This window comes from Lathyrus oleraceus, chromosome 3 (assembly GCF_024323335.1).
Source record: "Lathyrus oleraceus cultivar Zhongwan6 chromosome 3, CAAS_Psat_ZW6_1.0, whole genome shotgun sequence".
Classification (NCBI taxonomy): Eukaryota; Viridiplantae; Streptophyta; class Magnoliopsida; order Fabales; family Fabaceae; genus Lathyrus; species Lathyrus oleraceus.
Window position 1 is genome coordinate 419,593,292 of NC_066581.1, and position 2,860 is coordinate 419,596,151.

The 2,860-nt window shown below is 34.7% G+C and overlaps 1 long non-coding RNA gene across 1 annotated transcript; it reads left to right on the top strand.

Moving 5' to 3' along the window:
- Positions 1 to 280: 280 nt before the first annotated feature.
- LOC127128012 (uncharacterized) lies at positions 281 to 1,909 on the top strand. Its single transcript, XR_007805618.1, has 3 exons — positions 281 to 615; positions 1,448 to 1,523; positions 1,631 to 1,909. It is a non-coding gene; the product is annotated as an uncharacterized LOC127128012 (long non-coding RNA).
- The last annotated feature ends 951 nt before the right edge of the window (positions 1,910 to 2,860 follow it).

The window sequence follows — 2,860 nt, forward strand, 5'->3', positions numbered from 1 at the left end:
CATGATTAAAAAATATCAAACTAAACTAATCACATCAAGTATTAATTCTAAAAATTAATTTCACATAAAAAATGTAAAAACGGAATTCAAAATCATGTGAAAACAATTAAAAATCAATTAAAACAATGAAAGAAAAATGAAATTAAAAAGAGATAGTAAACAGGAGGTGCAAATTATGGACTAAGGGTGTAAATAGTAAGATGGGCCCAAGGGAACAAGCAGGCCCAATCTGGAATAAAAGAAAGGAAAAATTAGACTCAGATTGAAAAATCACGTGTAACACATGAATCATGTCTTCCACGTGCTCCCATAGTTTTAAACATCATATTCTCCATCCTTCTCCCTCCACCGCGTCGGAGCTCACCACCGGCGGAGGTGGAGCAGCATACCACAAAATCTTACACACCGAAACACTTCAATTTTCATGCTCAAACAGAATCCACAAACAAAATCCTCTGAAAACTCCATAAATCTCCAAATTGAAGGAAATTGATCAAGAACCTAGAGGTTAGGGATTTGATTCATCTTAAGAAGCTCTAAATTAAGGTAACTTTTTTGAATCAAAATGATGAAGGTTAGAGGATGCACTCACCAAAGCAGGCGCCGGAAATTCAGGTAAATATCTCTGAATCCTTTGAAATCTTTCTACTTGAATCATATGCTCTTCAGTCTTTTTCTTCTATCTTCTTCTTATGAATTTCAAGTTGAATCTGAGATGAACTTGAGAAAACATGGAAATGGAATATGAGTTAGAGAGAGTGAAATATTTGAGTGAGAGAATGAGAGAGTTTTGAATCGGAAAATGATTGAGGACCCCCTGAATCAGTGAAGGTGAAAGCATTTATAGGTAAGGAGTTAACTGATTTTGTTAGCTCTGTTAGATCATTGAAACAGGAATTGGTTTAGAGTTAAATACGGTGTCAAATAGTTAGTTATGTTAGTTAGATTGTGAAAATATATTAGAGGAAAGTGTTAAGTGAATTTGAGTGTAACTGACTTTTGCTGTTAACTGATTTTTTGTGAGTGTTGAATCAAATTGAGTTTTAATGAAATGGTTTAGTTCCAATTTTGTTAGTATGAAAAATACTCAGTTAACTGATGTTGATTATTAGATGATTTAGATTAATTGTTTGGTGATGATAGTGGAAATCCAGTTCAGTAAATTGTTGCTTAGTGGTGGATAACTATTTGCTCGAGTACATGAAATTTTCCCTGTTGTGGTTTGATGCACTACTATGATCTGTTGGATTTGGTTGGTTAGGTGTTGATATTGTTCATGTGATGACCTGGTGCAGTAGGTTAACTTTGTTGTTGATGTTATGATGCAATGTTGGATTTGTTTGATTTATGTAAGTTTGGATGAGTTGTTGTTCATGAATGGTTATGGGTTGTAATGCATGGTTGTTAGTTAATGTGTGGATATGAATTGATTATGATGACATTGTAGGTTGCTAGGAATTGTTCATGGTCAAGGTTTGTGAGCTACTGCAGGATGTTGCCATGGTTGGTTTGCTCATACAATGGTAAGTCTTCCATGATGCAAATGTTGTCAATTGATGTGCACTATGCATTGTTTTTGTGCCATAACTTAATATGTATTAATTATTTTAGGTTCATGGATTGATTGCAGGGTTGTTTGTGGTATAATGGAAAAGCTTGTAAGGCACAGTTTTAGGCAAATCAAGGCAAAGTGACCAAGTTTCAAGGCAAAGTGACCAAGGCAAACTAAAAAATATGGTTTCTTTCTTATGAAGGAAAATGTGACAATGGACACTCATGAATTCAATGCAAGGATGAAAATATGACTAGTTTTAGGTTTAGGGATGAAAATGAAATTTTTGATATTTTCTTTTGTAATGAACATTGTGTATTCTAATGAATGAATGACCATTTATTTGAATGAAATGAACCATGATTGAATGTTAATAACTTAATTTCAACATGAATTTTGCCTTAAAAGCCAGGCTTGATCCATGACTCGAAGTAAATGAATCAATACTTTTAAAACATTTGAATCATAAGGATCATGAATGCGTGAGTTAAATAGACTAAAACAAGTGGATAAATCAAGAGTTAATGGACCTATTATGCACTATGAATCATAATGGAACAATGAAAAATAATGGACTAAAAGATCAAGAATCAATGCATTTGTGAACCATGAATCTATGATCATGGACCTATGAACTTGAAAGCACTATAGGTAATAGACTAGGAATGGCCAAGTAGAATGCACATGTCTGGATGCTTGAATAAAGCCTTGGATCAGGTGAAATCCCAAACATGTAGACATGTAGGTCAAATGATAAACTTGATGAATGATTCTCATGCACAAAGCAAATTTAATGATTGATGATGCATGACATGGTAGTCAAGAACCTCCTCCCAATGAATCAGGGTTTGAATTAATCACCAGGTCAAAAGTTAAACAAACATGGCACACCAGTACCAAGGCTCCCTGGTTAGAGTTTCAAGTTGTCAACCAACAAACCAAGGTCTTCAAACCAAGCACAAAGGCTCCATAATCAACTTCCCAACACATGGGCCTAAGATTAGGGTTTGGGTGCACAAATGAATACGATGTTGTTATCTCCATGAACCAAAGTCCCAAAGATAAAGACATTGGGTTTTCACCCTATATGATTCCAAATGATTACCAATACCACAATCATAGGGCATGATCCACAATCAAACCCTAGCTCTAATTAACCATGAACTTTGAATCTATGATGATTATTAGAAAGTGCTAACATGAACGAATGATGCACATGAATGAGGCATGAATGAGTGTAGATGAATTTCAAGCCAATGGTTAGATGAAAAGTGAACAAGGGAGGGCAAATTTAGGGGTACGACAGTT